Here is a 17,379-nt window from a genome sequence, read left to right on the forward strand (position 1 = left end):
TTATTCTGATGCTTCATAAATCACCTGTAAATAACCATCTTGTATTGCAGCTAAACCATTCTTCCCACCCCGTTCCTATTCTCCTTCCTGCACCCCTTTTTCCATTTATTTTACCTGGAATGATAACCTGTAAGAATCTGGATGTTTAATTCGTCACTATGGAGCCAAACAATCCTAACTTTCTAAATTTTATGTGCTTTGTCATTTTCCTGGTCTTCATTCCATACATTATTCTTCTTGGCCCACAAAAATCTTGGTATTCCACAATAAATCCATACTTTTTTAATGTTAGCAATATAATATGATACCATACCATGGGTTATTGATATATATAGAAATAATTTGCATTATTACAGTAAAATGTTGTGAGGATATTAGATGAATAAACGTTCTTGCCTTTAGGATTAATTGTTCCTTCTTCATCATGGAAAATCAGTACGCTTACCCAAGAGTGAGCGATCAAAGGCATGCTACTGGTCTGTTGGTTTTATGTTACACAATACTTGGTCTATATATATGAAGAACTGGTTCTGGACTTATGAATGCTTTATTCTTTATTTACAATGACTTCCTATTTAACCTAAACGTTTCAAGGGTGCGACCTTGTTTGTTTTAGCATCCTTGCCTCTGCCTTTTAACAACAGCTTGACATGTAGAACTCAAGCCATGTAAGCTTTTTCTGCATCTTACCTCCATGAAAAAGAGAGGTCACTTACCGTAACTCTGTTTCTTCGAGTGGTCATCCGTGAATTTATACTGATGGGTTTTATCTGTGCCTGCGCAGGCTTTCCGGAATCTTCTAGAGCTTAACACTGTTTGCTAGGACCGCCCCCCTAGTACACGTGGTCCACCCATCCTGGCAAGTGCCTCAGTTCCTGCAAAGTCCGCTGCTGTATAAAAATTTTGATGTGATGGGCAAAGGGGAGGATGGGCGAGAAGTGTGAATTCATAGATGACCACTTGAAGAACGAGAGTTACGGTAAGTAACCTCTCTTTCTTCTTCGTGGTCTCTGTGAATGCACACTAATGGGTGATTAGCAAGCTTACCTGTCCAGAGAAGGGATGTCACGGAAGAACAGCTGACAAAACCGCTCATCCAAACATTGTGTCTGACTTTGCCCATAGATCCAAACGGTCATGCGAAGCAAAGGTGGACGGTGTAGACCACGTGGCAACTGTGAAGATATCAGGACAGAAACACCCGAGGAAAGCTGTAGAAGTAGCTAGTGCCCTTATAGAATGAGCCTTAATTCCAGCAGGAAGAGGCTTGTTCACCTATTGATACGCAAGGCGTATAGTTGCCACTATCTATTTAGAGATAGTTTGGGCGGAAACAGGAGACCCTCTATGTGGTAAGTGTGTAGAAACAAACAGTCTCTTGGATTTGCGGAAAGACGCAGATCTGGAGACATAAAAAGCCAGTGCTCTCCTAACATCCAGAAGGTGGAGAGAGCATTCCAGGTTGGAGGTAGGCGACGGAAAAAAAGTAGGTAAGATAATGGGTTGACGAAGGTGGAAATCTGAGACAACCTTAGGGAGGAAAGTCACATCAGGGTAAACGGTGACTTTATGCAGGTGAAATTGAAGGAAGGGAGGATCAACGCGAAATTCAGCGATCTCTGAAGCTCTGTGAGCGGAGGAGTTGGCAACAAGGAAGAGGGTCTTAAGCATAAGAAGGCGGTCAGAAGTCATAGCCATGGGAGATGATGGTGAGTACCCACATTTGTCTGTGGTGATGGTCGCCCACGATGTTAAATGAGGTGCCAGGTGAGTCAAATAAGTATGAGGGGAGTGAAGAGTAGAGAACTGGGCTGGTTAAGAGTCAAAAATGTTGCTTTGGTTTCTTGTCAGGTCTACAAAGAGAATGATGTGGACATTGACACTGATTGTTCTAGAGAGGCTGGAAGGATGAGTGCAGACCGTGGTAAGTATCTCTGTTTGTCAACAAATGGTTTGTATTGTTGGAAGGGTCTGGTCGACGCCATTGATAGCGTTGTGGTTTGTAGTAGAGTTGTGTATTATAAGATCTTGCAGTTTTTCTCCTTTTCTGCAGGTTGTCAGGAATTTCATCCGTCTTGGTATCGAAGAGGCCGACCCTGCCAAAGGGTAAGTCCTCAATACGCATGCGGGAATCATCACAAATATGTGCAGTGCGTAACCAGGCATGCCTTCTAAGGGCGACAGCAGTGGCCATGTGCCTCTACGATGTGTCTAGCCGTGATGCGCTCTTGGCGAGCTAAAGCCACTGCTTCTTGATGAAAGGCCAGGCCTCTCGGTTTATATTCATCCTGTGCTGATTGGAGTGAAGGGAGCGCCTTGTTCCATAAGAACTTGTGGTACGCTCCCATGGCTGCAAGTTAGCTTGCAGCGCGAAGAGTGAAACATTATTCAAATGCAGTCATGTCATCTTCTTCTGGTTGCTGCACAAGGGTAGAGGGTGGGGGTTTCACTTCACTGGGGCTTATTTTGGGGGGTAAGGCTTATATGATGAGCATCCTGAAAAATCACACTAGGGCTTATTTTCAAGTTAGGTCTTAATTTAGGAGAAACAGGGTAACACTTGAAACATGTCACATAGGGCAGTGGTCCCCAACCTTGGGCCTCCAGATGTTCTTGGACAACAACTCCCAGAAGCCTTCACCACCATCTCTGCTGGCCGGGATTTCTGGGAGTTGAAGTCCAAGAACATCTGGAGGCCCAAGGTTGGGGACCACTGACGCAGGGTATGAAAACCCTGGTCTGTGCAGTACAGATCATCTCCCACCGATGCTTCCTAGGGCTTTTGGTTTCCTCAGTCCTACTGAGAAAGACTTGAGTCTCAGCTGTTCTGCAGGTGAATCAGACCCTGTAGAAGTTCACCTTAGACTGCAAAGTTCACAAAAGATTTGCAAGAGCAGCTGAGAAAATGGTCTTACAGCTGTCATTTAACACCACACATGCATGCACGAGCACTAAAAGCTAAATTCAGTCTCCCCCCCCCCCCCGAGCTGCAGTTCGGGCAAAGCAGGGCTTTGCTAAAAGATCGAAGTTCCACACAGACCCATCAGGGCTGCGAGTTAATGGGCTGCCGGGAGGTGTGAGACTGTTTATAGGCAGTCAGAAAGAAGGTGAGGTGTTCCTATGATTTATGACTCAGCGCCCAGGGCTTCCCAGGCATCTGTTCCTGTTCTACTAGGATGAATCAGCAGAAAACTCCACTTTCATAAGCCAAATTGCTAGCTTTTAAAGATGACGGAACAGCACTCTGCTACAAAACAGGTTGAGGCTTATTTTCGTTACGCGTTGGCTTCGTCTTCCCCTGCCGGGCACGTCTGCAATGTAGACTGATGGCCAATGTAGAAGAGACAGGATGCTGTCAATGGCACATGGGGTATGTACATACACCCCTAGATGGTGCGCACATGCGCATATATATGTACACACATAGGAGGCAGCATGGCCTTTACTACCCGCAAAGGCCACTGCTTAAAAGCCACTCCGTTTTCCTAAGCCAGCTACACCTCATTCATTAATTTAACGGTGTCTCATACGGTTTTGCCCTTAAGCTTTGCTTTACCACTCACAAGTTTCTAGTTCTTAAGGTGGAAAAGGGGTGCTTGAAAAGGACATGAATATGAAATCATCTCATGCCATGCTTTGGGTGGCAGGAGGTCTTCAAGGTCTTTTTCAAGCTTTGGGACCTCATTGCCGCTCTGTATGTGGAAGAAACAAGTGGATTAATACGTGTGATTATTCATGGCATCTGTAGCGCATCTTTCATTCACAGCATTCAATCTGGACTTCAGGGCAAAAGCTCAAGACTTTGCCGTTCAGGAAAGCGAATGTTTTGCAGGTAAATGACCACCCAGGGAGACCTGGTTTATGGCAGCAGCAAGTAAACACCTAGCCTCAGCAATGCGCCCGGCATCCTTCTTGTTCATTTCTTTTTTCCTTTTCTAGACCAGGGTTATTCTGCTGCACAGCGGGGAACGTGCGAAGCATCAGGTGTATCCAGGGGAACCGCAGCCTAATGAGAATCAAAGAGATGAATTCGGAAATGGGAGGTAAAAGATCCGGTATTTGCCATCCGAGCGCAGTTTCCCAGATCCATATTAAGGAGGTTTCCTTCTTTCAGGCCAATCAAAACAAGTGCAAGCTTTCGAGAATGTTTTATCTTCATTAGGCAAGTGACAAAAGCATGGCCGGGGGTGGGGGGGGAGAGAGAGGTTGCGTCTAACAAAGGTATCCCCTAAGTGTGGATTTTGGAATGTCTTTCCCTCCCCCACTACTGCTACTCTGATGTGCTTTATAGATGCCCACATTGAGCCTTCTTAAATAGGATTTACAGTGGAAGAGTTTATACCACCAGAGAGGGGGAGGGCATCCAGCAAAATTGGTAAAGCTATTTCATTTGGACCAGTTAGACGTCCTTTTTCCTAATCCCTTGTTCTAAATTACCTGTAGCCCTTGAAAGGTAAACGACTGTCTTGGTGGCTGTTTTCTACTTGCTAAGCCTTTCTGTACAGGCAGACTTGGGTCAGCTCTGAGTTCATGGTGGAAGACCAAATATTGTACCCCTAATTGTCCAGCTCTCTGTAAGATTATGGGCTACAGGGTGAAATCTGACACCACTGCACCGCCTGATGAGGCCCATTTTGTTGTCCAGAGCATCGTTCCGCTCTTGTATCCAAAAACATCCTGGGGGGAAAAATAAAGGGAGAAAAAAAGGAAAAAGGAAAAAATCTTAAGCCCTAAGAGTTGTCCCTCCCTCCCTAAATCCTTGATGGAACTGCTGAAGGCATAGTTTTCTGGACAGCTGGCATTTTTTGTCCCTTGTTTGCTTGCTCGGTGCAATAAAGCGATCACCTTGGTGTGGTTTTGATATTTGGCAATATTCTCTCCTCTTTCACATTCCCGAATTCTCACCCAGGAGACAAACAGTAATGCTTTGAGCAAACATCACAACAGCCTGGAGTTTGGTTTTTCAAAGCAAATGGAGCAAAGAACTTGGAAGGGGCCAGATGCTCATAAACTCCACCAGAGTTCTCGCGTTCTTATGCGCCGATCCAAATATTACATTTGGTATATATACGGAGTTTGAGGTGCTTCAGATAAATCTCTTGTTAGAGGTTTTGCAAATCTCACAGGCTGCCTCTAATAGATGTGACTGGGAGGGAGCTTTCCGGGCTGCAGTGATTGTCAATCTATCCAGAACTAACCAATTGCTCCTTTCCTGCCTCTGATTTCAAAGGGAGCCCCGCCTCTCTGCTGAGAGCATTTTTCCCCCTCTCCTGAATCTAGTGGAAGCAGTGAGTCTGTTGAGGCCTGTTGCTGCCAGCAACCATGTTTTGTCAGTCTGCTGTTTAATCTCTTCTATTGTAAGTAGTGAAACTTTTTTTATTATTATTTTCTACCACTCATGTCTCACGATGAATTATGGACTTTCTTTTACCCTGCTAGAGGAATCAACTCAATTCACATACTGAACTTAACAAGTTTAATGAATATCAGGCAAATATTGTAACCACGACACTATCCTGCTTCTCTTCACTAGAAAGAATGGGCTCCCCACCCCCCCACAATGCCACGGAATAGTGACAAACATTCAGAAATCAAGAGCAATATAAAGTGGACTAAAAAGGTAAAGGTTCCCCTTGACATTTAGTCCAGTCGTGTCCGACTGTAGGCGGCGGCGCTCATCCCCGTCTCCAAGCCGTAGAGCCAGCGTTTGTCCAAAGACAGTTTCCGTGGTCACGTGGCCAGCGCGACTAGACACGGAACGCCACCTTCCCACCAAGGTGGTACCTATTTATCGACTCGCATTTTTGCTTGCTTTCGAACCGCTAGGTTGGCAGGAGATGGGACAAGCGACGGGAGCTCATTCTGTCACGTGGATTCGATCTTATGACGGCTGGCCTTCTGACTTTGCAGCACAGAGGCTTCTGCGGTTTAACCCGCAGCGTCACCACATCCCTTGCATAAAGTGGACTATATTAAGGTAAATTGGCCTGCCCAAAAGTGGCATGATCCCTAACCATGCACTAATCATGCGATGGTTTATATTTTGTTGCTTTTAATACTTCTTCTTCATCATCATCCTCATAATGATGGGCTGTCAAGTCATTTTTGACTTATGGCAACTCTTTCCAAGTTTTTCTAGGTAGAGAGTAGTTAGACGTTGTTTCAGTGCACCCTTCTTTTGCAGGTGCCTTGGGACGGTGCAGCTTGCCCAGGGCTACACAGGCTGGCCTCGGAAATATTACTTTTGGGACTGTTGTGCCTGCAAATCCCTTTTTTAAAGACTTGTCTCTCACAAAGGCATCACGGGGCATTTTGAAGACATTTTGTGACTCACCAGAACCACTCTTTGGAAATGCCTTGTAAGTTTGATATGAAAGAAAGCAAATTAAGTTTTCCCGTGTATGTAAGAGCTTGCCCGACACCCATGGATGCCTGAAGGAGAATGCTAACGTGTCCCTACTCCTTTTTTGATTTTTAAAGCTGATCTGGACTAATCCCACTGAAACAAAGATTTTAGCCTATTTCAATGGCGCCTACATGCCGTTTGATTCTGCCTTGTGGGACACACACACACACACACCTATGCACTCTGTGTGTGTGTGTGTGTGTGTGTGTGTGTGTGTGTGTGTGTGTGTGTGTGTGTGTGTCCACGGCTGTGTGCAACAAATTGTACATAAATGTGCCGTTCGGGCACAGCAGTTGGAGAGAGATTTTTCTGCCGAAGGGCTCTCTCTGAGCAAAGAGGGAAGTGCAAAGAAATATTTCTGGCGGGAAGGAGGCCCCAAGAGTGGAAGAGGACAAAGGCGAGGATTCACAGGCACATCAAAGGCCAAAGAAAGATTAGTGTGGATGGCTAGAATTCCACTGGAAACAAGAAACTCTTCATGCACTGCTGGTGGGACGCAGAAAAGCAGCAGCTGCCACACAATAGCAGGGACCGTTTGCAGGGCTGCAAACCAAACAAGGAGCCGTGAAAGACTCCCGGAGACAGTCTATAAAACAGCCTTTTTTTTCTGCCTCTGTCTCTCCCATTAGACACAGACCAAACCAGCTATGTTGGCCCAGAAGAACCGGCCCTTTTTAGCTGGGACAGGATCCTGGATTCAGTGTCAATGCCACCTGGCTGGCAACTGCTTTTTTTTAAAACTCTGGCCCAGAAATCCAAGCAATCGCTTTGAGTGGAGGATTGTTTTGTTGTTGTTGTTGTTGTTTTAAAAAGCTGTTTCTGAAAGTGTGTGCAGCTCAGGGGTAGGGCGATGGAAGAAGTTTGGGGCTTACATTTGATTAAAAAAACTGGTCTTCTTGGCCCAGAAAAACTACACAGCAAGCATCCTGCCACCCCTCATGAGAGCTTAGCTCTGCAGGGAGATGAACACGCCAAGTAATTTAACTTTTCACGTGGGGGAAATATGCAAATATAAAAATATAACTGCACAGTGCAACTGTTTCTGTGCAAAAACAGTGTCTTCTCCCTTTGGCGTGGTAAGTGTGTGGATGAGCGAGTGCGCATGCAACACACGCACGGAGCAAGGATGAACTGATTGATCAGAAAAGATACAAACAACCCATCCAAGGGCAGAAAACAGTCCTTACCGATAGCCCATATTGAGAAAAATGAAGCCCCTTAAATGCATGATGTGTCTGAATGCCTTGTAAAAGCTTCCCCCCCCCCATGGTGCTATTTGCCAATTATTTTGCTTTCATTTGCATTCAGTCTTAAAGGTGGGATGCTTTAGAAATCTGATTTCTCTAATATGTAAGTCAGCCTGAAACACGTCTGGCCAACATCCATATCTCTAATTCACAGCCTAGATGTTATGTTCATTTCTGCACCACTAACACTACTTTTACAAGTGCGTGCAACAGGGCAACATTCAGTTGCAGTCTCCAGAGCTGCACATTTTAATCATCATCATAATGATGTGCCATTAAGTTAATTTTGACACATGGTCACCCTTTCCAGGTAGAGAATACTCAGAAGTGGTTGAGCTTAGCTTATTATTATTATTATTACCGTCTATGACCAGCAGAAGACATTGAACACAATACCAATTAAAGTGATACGTCAGTCGCAATACTAAAACAAAGGGGGAAAAGCGTTAAAGGAAAGCTATAAGCTTTAAAGCATTACCCATCAGATCTTTACGAATCTTGCATGCAGCTGCGAGAAATCTTCCACAATCTGAAGGTTAAAGCCTAAAAGCGGTTTGTGTGAGATTTTGTTTTTATTCTCTGTTACATTTCACAGGCTCTGGAGGCATTTAAAAATGTATATTTAAGATTTCTTTGGGCGGCACTAAATCAAGAGATCTTATTATTGTCAAAACAGAGTAGAATGATTACTTGGAGCAGGGCTAGGTCAGCAAAAGCACCAACAAAGCACAACTCTCGTGGCAGTGACTTCCGCTGTGTCTTGCACTGAAGATAAGGACCAGTTACGCGCTGGCCGTATAGCACCAAATTTCACAGTGTGGACGGACCCTTGGTTAGTTAAGACTAAGTTGGAGTCCAACCACATCTGGAGGCAATACAAAAACAGGGTGAAACGTGATGAGATGGACCACTAAAACAAAAAGCTAGCTTTCAACTTATATTTGTCTTCTTCAGGCTGTGCACCAATAAACTGTGGACAGTGCAGGGGGGGAACCCATAAAAGTCCCCCCAAACCATGGCAGATGTCTGTGCCAGGTCTGTTTCTTAGTTCCAAAATGCAGGTGGCAAGCACGAGTATCGACGTCAAACTAAATTCCAGCCTTGTTGGTGGTTTCTTCGATTCTCTCTCCCGAGTCACCAAACAAAGGGCTGCGAGGTTTTCCTGCCCTTGCTATTGTCTTGTGTAAGGACCCCGGGGAGCCAAGCAAATCTTTGCTGCATTTAAATATTTCCCCCACTAGATGGCTCCAGCAGCCCTTCGCTTCTGAGAGATTTCAAATTAGGGAGGTCAGCTTGAGGTGGAATTCATAGGATCGCCCTGGGTCGGGGGGGGGGGCACTTGATGGCACATTGCAATAAGGCATGGCTACCCAGATATTGTCCCCACCTCTCCCATGCGTGGCTGTGCTAGCTAAGGCGGATGGGAACTGCAGTCCAACAGCATCTGGGGGGGTTGCATGTTGCCGACCCCTGGAGTAGACGGATGGTCCGCAGCCTCTGGCCCTACCCGGCAGCTTCTGTCCTCTTCCTATTGAATAGGTTGTTAGTGAGGCAAAAGGAATGGAAGAAATCAGCAGAGAAACGCAGGAGGGCTACAAATGGAAAACGGCAGCACCTAGTAAAATTCTATGAACCTAGCAAGGAGTTCGCTTTTATTGAAACAACACTAATTGTGTGCCAACAAGTTAATGCTGACTTACAACAATTATTTTTCAGGGTTTTCCAGGGAGAGAGTACTCAGAAGTGTTTGCCCATTCCCTTCTGCTAGGGCAGGCGAAGGGGAGGATGGGACCGTGCAGTTTGCCCAAGGCTATGCAGGTTGGCTGTACTCGCGGGAGGTCCAGTGGGGAATCAAACTCTCAACCTTCTGGCTCTGCAGGTACTGTAGATACTTCTATGGATAAGATTGTAGATAAATCAAGATGGTGCTTCTGACCGTATCCACCCACCAGCCTTAGGATGAAGGCCAGATTAAGAGAGTGGCTAGGTCACTCCAACAAGGATCATGGGCCAGTGGGTTCTTGAACCCAGTTTGCTCCCGTTTTAGTGCAGCACTACTCTGCATCCGAAAGTGAGATGGAGATGCTTGTTGTGAAACCATCTGGCACAACCCTATCTGCCCCTCCCTTTTTTTTGTAAGTTTAAAATGTAGGCCGGACTAAATGCCACTCATTTCTTTCAATGGGACTTCATCCGAGCTAGAAAAAAAATATTATCATAGCAATGGAAAAGAGGCAGAAAAGAGGAACCCAAATGATCAAAGCTTTTCAGAACCACAAGAAGTCTCTTAATGAGGAACTCTTCCCGCTTTGAAGGCTGTTTTTAAAGGTGTTTGTTTTAAAGCAAATAACAGGAGACACAACAGAAGTTCGTAACATTGAGGTGTGGAGGGGCTATAGCAATTTGTAGTCAAACTTTGGTGGGGGCGAGAGGTGCAGGCCATAAACAAGTCCACCCTTATTTCCCTGCAGCAAAATTTACTTCTGGACTTACCTTAGTCTATGCCAAATGTTTGCCCGACCCTGTCCTTCTCACTTGTCACTGTCTTGGAAATGTCTCATCAGTGGTTGAGCATTTCCCTGCCTGCCTAAGGTCTTGGGTTCAAGCCCCAGCGTCTCCATTTTTTAAAAAAAAAATAGGTAGCAGCTGTAGAGAAAAATTGCTTATTTGCTTGCTTATTGATTCCCTGGTTAAGACGTTTATAGACTATCCGACTGGCAATATTCTTAGAGCCATTTTACAAATAAAAGAATGAGGACGGTCAATACTAGTAAGACATAACTCTAAACAAAATCAAGGTCATAGAATCATAGCACAGTAAAGGCAGACAGGACACCAAAGGTCACCAAGTCTATTCGTCCAAAGTGCAGCAAAGAGAATATTAAGAGACCGTTGGAATATCAGAATGTTAAGGTATTACAATAAGCTGGCTGGATAGCTCAGAGGTTTGGGTCTCTGGCTGTGGAGCCAGAGGTTTATTTATTTATTTATTTATTTATTTTATTTATATCCCGCCTATCTAGTCGCGAGGACTACTCTAGGCGGCTTACAGCAACGTTAAAATACAATAAAAATAAATAACCAATACAAAAACAGGTAAAAGAGAAAAAAAAAAAGACAATAAAGAGATAAGAAAATCAAAAAATAGTTTTATGAGAAGGCCTGCCGAAACATCCAGGTCTTTAATAGATTCTTGAAAGTGCCCAGCGAGGGAGCTCCGCGAATGTCAGGAGGTAAGTTATTCCACAGGCGAGGAGCCACCGCCGAGAAGGCCCTATTTCTTGTTTTCTCTTTCCGGGCCTCCCTCGGGGTTAGGCTCCTCAGCCTCACCTCCTGGCTCGCCCGTGTGACCCGGGTAGAACTTGGTGGGAGTAGGCGTTCCGCCAAGTATCGAGGCCCTAAACCGTTTAGGGCTTTATACGTAAGCATTAGCACTTTGAAGTCGATGCGGAACCTGATGGGCAGCCAATGCAATGCGGCCAGAGTGGGCGAAATATGTTGGAATTTTTTCACTCCACTAAGTAATCTGGCCGCCGCATTCTGCACCACCTGTAATTTCCGCAGCAGCCTCAAAGGAAGCCCCACGTAGAGCGCATTACAGTGGTCTAATCTTGAGATTACGAGCGCATGTACTAAGGTGGTGAGCGCCCCCACTTCCAGGTAGGGCCGCAGCTGGGCTATCCGCCTAAGGTGAAAAAAGGCGGTGCGGACCACCGATGCCACCTGTGACTCCATGGAGAGCACCGGGTCCAGATGGATCCCCAAGCTGCGTACCCCATCCCTAGCAGGGAGAGTCACCCCCCCAAAAGAGAGGGAGCTACCCAAATCCCCGACTGTGGGGGGGCCCACCCTCAGCACTTCCGTCTTGTCCGGGTTCAGCCTGAGCCCGTTCTCCTGCATCCATTCCAGTATAGTCCCCAGGCAGCGCTGGAGGCACAGGACGGCTTCTCCTGCGGTTGGCAAAAAGGAGATGTAGAGCTGCGTGTCGTCCGCATACTGGTGGCACGAAGCTCCACACCCCCTGATGACCCCACCCAGCGGCCTCATATAGATGTTAAATAGCATTGGGGAGATAATCGACCCCTGTGGAACCCCACAATTGAGGCTCCACGGGGCCGAGACCCTCTCCCCAAGCTGGACTCTCTGGGGACGGTCCTCCAAGAAGGAACGGAGCCAGGACAATGCCAGGCCACCTATTCCCAACTCGGAGAGCCTCCCCAGGAGGATACCGTGGTCAATGGTATCAAAGGCCGCTGAGATGTCGAGGAGGACCAACAGGGACACTTTACCCCTGTCGGCCTCCCTCAGTAGGTCATCACACAGGGCGACCAAAGCCGTTTCTGTGCCGTGGCGCGGCCTGAAGCCCGACTGGAATGGATCCAGGGCATCTGTTTCTTCCAAGAGCGCCTGAAGCTGATCGGCCACCACCCTCTCGACTACCTTGCTAAGGAAGGAAACATTGGCGACGGGCCTGTAGTTGCCAATTTCGTCCGCCGCCAAACTAGGTTTCTTCCTAATGGGCCTAATGAGTGTGTCCTTCAGGGCAGATGGAAATCTGCCCTCAAGGAGAGACCCATTTATAATAGCCGTGGCCCACTCCGTTGTTAACGGCCTGGCCGCTTTGATTAGCCAGGCCGGGCAAGGGTCCAAAGAGGAGGTGGTGGCACGACAGCGATCAAGCGCCCTGGAGACAGTATCAGACGTAACAGGCTGAAAGGTGTCCAAAATCACCGGGCAAGACGGAGCGCTGGACATCTCAGCTCGACTCACTGTACTCAAAAAAGGAGAGAGGTCCCGGCGGATGGCCTCCACTTTTGATTTAAAAAATGCTGCAAATTGGTCCGGCGAAAAACTAGGGGGAGGCCCATCACCCGGACCAACTCCGGAAAGGTCGCGTACTATACGGAATAACTCCGCCTGCTGGTTGGACGCCTCGCTTATCCGGTTAGCGAGGTATAATCTACTAGCAGCCTTTACCTTAGCAAGATAAAGGTTAGTAGCGACCCTGACAGCTATCCTATTAAAATCCGTCGGGGCCCCTCTCCACCTGCGCTCTAGCCGTCTCCTGACCCGCTTCCTCGCCCGGAGGTCCCGGTTAAACCAGGGTGCCGGGCGGTCTCTGCGCCGGAGAGGGCGTTTAGGTGCGATCATGTCAGCAGCCCTAGTCGCGGCAGCAAACCAGCCGTCCACCAGAGCCTCGACAGGAGCGCCAGCCAGGTCAGCCATAACACCTCTCATGGCATCCTGGAATCCAACAGGATCCAGTAGCCTTCGAGGGCGGACCATAACAATAGATCCCTGCTCCCTGCAGGGGGGGAGAGCCATTTTAATGGTACACTTTATTAGGTGGTGATCCGACCATGACAAGGGTACCGACTCAAGGTCAGTCACCATCGGACCACTCTCGCTCCCATTGGTAGAAAAAACCAGGTCGAGTGTATGACCCCCCACGTGAGTGGGACCGTTGACATGTTGGGACATGTTCAAGAAGGCCATGGTCTCCAAGAACTCAAGAGCTGGACCAGATGTCTCCGCCCCCGCGCGCACGTTGAAATCCCCCAGCACCAATAGGTTCGGGGAACCCAACAGTGTCGCGGAGACGAAGTCCACCAGCTCCGGTAGGGAGGTGGCTGGGTCGCGGGGAGCACGGTAGCCCAGCAAGATCCCAATACCGTCCCTGGCCCCGACAGACACGTGGAGGGCCTCAAGACCCGGCTTTATCACCGAGGAGCGCCTAGTGACCTCCAAGCTGGACTTATGGACAATGGCTACTCCCCCCCCCGGCCCTCCAGTCTGCCCTGGTGTTGGACAGCATAACCGGGCGGACAGATGAGAGCTAGAGGGGGACCCCCCTCTCCGCCGATCCAAGTTTCGGTTATGCAAGCCAGGTCTGTATCCTCCTCCAGAATAAGGTCTTGAATTACCTGGGCCTTATTGGATACAGACCTGGCATTCAACAACACCAGGCGTAGAGTGGAAGGTAGGCTGGTCTGGCTACCTCGATACTGGAGGCTGGTCTCCGTCTCAGAACAAGGAACAGCCTTTAAACATCTGTCCCTAGTTCTTCTAACACGAGCAGGGACGGAGCCAACGCCATATTTCCCCCTACCCGTAATCACAGAAATATTCTGGGGCCCCTCGCTGGGACGGCAGGCCTTCCAAACCATATCAAAAAAAAAAAAAAAAAAAAAAAAAAAAAAAAAACAGGACAGGTAAGTGCAAACAATCAAATTAACCCAAAATAAATTACATATACAATTATAAAATATACAAAAGTAATCTAACAGAAAAAAAAAAATAAGAACACAATATGACTACAAAATTCCAGGTTGGGAGTTTGAATCCCCCACTGGGCCTCCTGCAAGTAGAGCCAGCCTGGGTAGCCTTGGGCAAGCTGCACACTCTCAGGGCACCCCCAAAAGAGAATGGGAAATCATTACTGAGCATTCTCTACCTGGAAAATCCTGGAAAGGGTCATCACCGTAAGTCATTTTAAAAATACCAAATAAACCTAAGAAAGGTACAGAGAATGATTTTCCCTAAGCAGGATTGATGAAGGTACGATGGTGGCAGCACCTAGTAGGTAGGTAATAAGCAGGCTGGTTTAATAGGAACCTAAGACAGACAGTAGATGATGAGCCTGTGTACACTGCCAAGACGTTAGTAATCCAGTCAGTTCCAGGCCGTTACCTTTTGACTCGCACTCAAGATGCCAACCAGCAGCAGCTGGCACCAACATCAAGCTACTCATGGGGTTCCTTGTATTTGAAACAGTTCTTGGCTCTTTCTTCCAGAAGCAAAGAGCATGTTCATCCTTTGGCCAGGTTTCCTCCTCTAAAACATCCCTGCAAGCAGAAAGCTACCACATCAGGGAGAAGAGTCCCAAGTGAGCCTACAAGCTCTGTATTGGCATGACGTTTTGGTTTCCAAAACGACTGGGCAATACACATAAACGTGACTCTGGAATTAGTATGAACTTAACCAGTCCAATTCTGCTGCCTCACTCTACACATGTAAGTAAAAGGTGCTTGGAGAACATCTGGAACTATGTGACTGGACATGTAGCTGACCGCTCCATTGTGCATGAATTTCCAGCAGGATGTGGGTTGGACAGCTCTGCGAGTTCAGAGGTTTAAGAGGTAGATTTCCCACGTTGTCTCCTGGGAGAACAGCCAGCCTGTGTAGCTTCGGAAAAGTTGCACAGTCCCAGATTGCCACCAGAAAAAAAGGAATGGCAAACTGCTTCTCAGTACCTGATAAGTTAGGAAACCAAGGGCCACTCTAAGTCAAAATCGACTTGATGGCATACAATTATTTTGGGGGGAGGGGGGAGGAATCTGTTGCAGCAAAAGCAAGTTTTTGTCTTTATAGATCCTATTCAAGGTGTTAGCAGATTCAGTGTTGCATTGGTTCCAGTGTTCCCAGCCCCCATTTAAAAAAAAGTATCAGAAGAATCTTATGTGTGCGTTTTGAGCAGAACTTGAAAATACAGTAGGATTGCTACATTTGTGGGGGAAGCTTTCTCCCTGCAGGTGCAGAAAAACACCAATTATAGTGAATGCTATTTTAATAACATATGCTATATATAGTATCTCTAGTTCCCTCTAGTAGCCACCTCTAATAACTTCATCTTTAGAAAAATATACTGTATTTCTAGGATTTTTCTTTTAATATTTTCAGAACTCCGGATAAGTGAATCCGCAGATACTGATCCCGTGGACAGGAGGGTCCTACTGTACCACTTTTTGGAGTACAACTCCCCTGGCAGGGGGATTCTGGGAATTATAGTGGAAAAGAAAGCGACACTTTCAAGATAATTTATAGAAATCTGCAACGCTATAAAATACATTGAATATAATGGGTAGAACCGAACTAAGTACTCTTATGTGAAAAAAAAAGCTACAGGTGGTAGACAGCTTTGTCCTCAATGAGGAAAGAAAAGACCCAAAATCCAGGAAAGATGAAACTTGTCAAGGTAGAGAAGCCGCCCTTCCACTCACCTATAGGCTTTGGGCGTGGTTTGTCACAGGAAGGAGGACTAAACGCTTCACAGGCATTTTCCAACTTGGCGCTGGGAATGCAAGATAGAATTATATTCCACTTCTAACCAAGTGGCCCTTGCTCTCTGCAATTCAGTAGGCCATTGCTGCTGCAACGTTGGGTTTGTCAATCTGATCTCACTATAACTTTTTTTTAAAAAGACAGTTCTTTGTGACAGAAGACTGTTCCTCCCTCCCCTGCCCCACCCCCCGGCAAGTCCTCAAGATTCTGTAACTATTCAAAATATAGTGTGGCACCCTTCAAGCAAAAACCAACCCTGCATTGCTAACCATCTGCTGCTTTCATGTTGGGTCCACAAGGTGTCTGAAGACCACTATGGCCTCCAACGGCAGTCTCAGCATCCATGGAGGCAACCAAATCCCTGGGAAGAATGTCGGCACACTCCACTGACCATTTCCTGCATAAAAACATTTATTTAAAAGCCATGTACTTCTAGGTTGTTATGGCCTAGAACCCAGTAAAAAGGTCTACAGAGGTGGGGACAATGGAAATAACCCCCCCCCCAAATGATGGATTTTCACAGTAGTTTCTAAGATTGGCACGGTGTACACAACAGACTTGGATATGGGGAATCTTAGGTTTAAACCCAAATGTGCCAGGGACCCCTTGTGCAACTTAGGAACGGGTGTGTTTGAGAGGCAGTGTGTGCCGAAATCTCCCGTTTCTCTTCCGTGAGCTGAAAGAATGATGGCACCAGGGAAAGGGGGAATAGCATCCTTGAATGGTAGCATGTTGGCCTACATGCAGAAGGAACAGTGTAGCATCAGTATTGGGAACATAGGCTAATTGATGTTTGGGCGTATATATACTGTATAGCAGAAGTAGATGTCAATGAAGCAGATGTTTTTCTGGAATTCTCTGGCTTTCTCCATAATCTGGCGCATGTTAGCAATCTGGTGCGCCAGATTATGGAGAAAGCCAGGGAATTCCAGAAAAACATCTACTTCTACTTCATTGACTACGCAAAAGCCTTTGACTGTGTGGATCACAGCAAACTATTGCAAGTTCTTAAAGAAATGGGAGTGCCTGACCACCTTATCTATCTACTGAGAAACCTATACGTGGGACAGGAAGCAACAGTTAGAACTGGATATGGAACAACTGATTGGTTCAAAATTAGGAAAGGAGTAGAAGGCTGCATATTGTCTCCCTGCTTATTTAACTTATATGCAGAATCCATCATGTGAAAGGCTGGACTGGAGGAATCCCAAACTGGAATTAAGATTGCTGGAAGAAATATCAACAACTTCAGATATGCAGATGATACCACTCTGATGGCAGAAAGTGAGGAGGAATCAAAGAACCTCTTAATGAGAGTGAGAGTGCAAAAAATGGTCTGAAACTCAACATTAAAAAAATGTAAGATCATGGCCACTGGCTCAGCACCTCCTGACAAATAGAAGGGGAAGATACGAAGGCAATGACGAATTTTACTTTCTTGGGCTCCATGATCACTGCAGATGGAGAACAAACCTATTCAATCTAAAGGAAACCAACCCCGAGTGCTCACTGGAAGGGCAGATCCTGAAGCTGAGGCTCCAATACTTTGGCCATCTCAGGAGAAAAGAAGACTCCCTGGAAAAGACCCTGGTGTGGGGAGAGTTGAGGGCAAGAGGAGAAGGGGACGACAGAGGATGAGATGGCTGGACAGTGTCATCTAAGCGA

The 17,379-nt window shown here is 46.7% G+C and overlaps 1 protein-coding gene and 1 long non-coding RNA gene across 2 annotated transcripts in view; one reads left to right on the forward strand and one right to left on the reverse strand.

The window, feature by feature from the left end:
- The window catches only part of LOC140701746 (uncharacterized), a 443,504-nt gene extending 427,455 nt beyond the window's left edge, over nucleotides 1–16,049 (reverse strand). The window contains exon 1 of the mRNA XM_078379273.1: nucleotides 14,313–16,049. The gene's annotated coding sequence lies outside the window, so the exon portion shown is untranslated. The remainder of the gene's footprint in view (nucleotides 1–14,312) is intronic.
- LOC144584057 (uncharacterized) lies at nucleotides 3,755–7,686 on the forward strand. Its single transcript, XR_013538072.1, has 2 exons — nucleotides 3,755–3,832; nucleotides 3,940–7,686. It is a non-coding gene; the product is annotated as an uncharacterized LOC144584057 (long non-coding RNA).
- Nucleotides 16,050–17,379: the final 1,330 nt, after the last annotated feature.

Source organism: Pogona vitticeps, chromosome 7 (genome assembly GCF_051106095.1).
Source record: "Pogona vitticeps strain Pit_001003342236 chromosome 7, PviZW2.1, whole genome shotgun sequence".
Taxonomy (NCBI): domain Eukaryota; kingdom Metazoa; phylum Chordata; class Lepidosauria; order Squamata; family Agamidae; genus Pogona; species Pogona vitticeps.